The following is a 714-nucleotide window of genomic DNA, read 5'->3' as shown; positions in this document are numbered from 1 at the left end:
ATGCTTCCGGGTTCAGTCCCACTGCGTGGCATCTTGGGCAAGTGTCTTCTACTATAGCCTCGGGCCGACCAAAGCCTTGTTAGTGGATTTGGTAGACAGAAACTGAAAGAAGCCCGTCGTATATATGTATATATATGTATGTGTGTGTATGTGTTTGTGTGTCTGTGTTTGTCCCCCCAACATCGCTTGACAATCGATGCTGGTGTGTTTAGGTCCCCGTAACTTAGCGGTTCGGCAAAAGAGACCGATAGAATAAGTACTAGACTTCCAAAGAATAAGTCCTGGGGGTCGATTCGCTCGACTAAAGGCGGTGCCCCAGCATGGCCACAGTCAAAAGACTGAAACAAATAAAGGTGTAAAAGAGTAAAAGAGTATATATAAATCAAACGAAGGAAAAGACAATTCCTTCAAAGGGATGCAAAGCACCCTATTCTCACTGGTACAATAGTTGAATACCACAGATAAAAGGGTATAATTGTATTATATCTTTATGTAGTATATTATACTATAATGTAAATAATTTTTTTAGTTTGTCAATTGTATTTCTCTATTTCATTTAATGTTGTGCACCAACCCAATATATATAAATCAAATAAGTAATAGGATGTGAGGAATTAATGCAATACGACCTTTTCAGGCGGCTCCATTTAATCGATCGAATGCAAGCATTACATACATACATACATACATACATACATACATACATACATACAT

The sequence above is a fragment of the Octopus bimaculoides genome, chromosome 14 (assembly GCF_001194135.2).
Source record: "Octopus bimaculoides isolate UCB-OBI-ISO-001 chromosome 14, ASM119413v2, whole genome shotgun sequence".
Lineage (NCBI taxonomy): Eukaryota > Metazoa > Mollusca > Cephalopoda > Octopoda > Octopodidae > Octopus > Octopus bimaculoides.
This window is presented reverse-complemented; position numbering follows the sequence as displayed.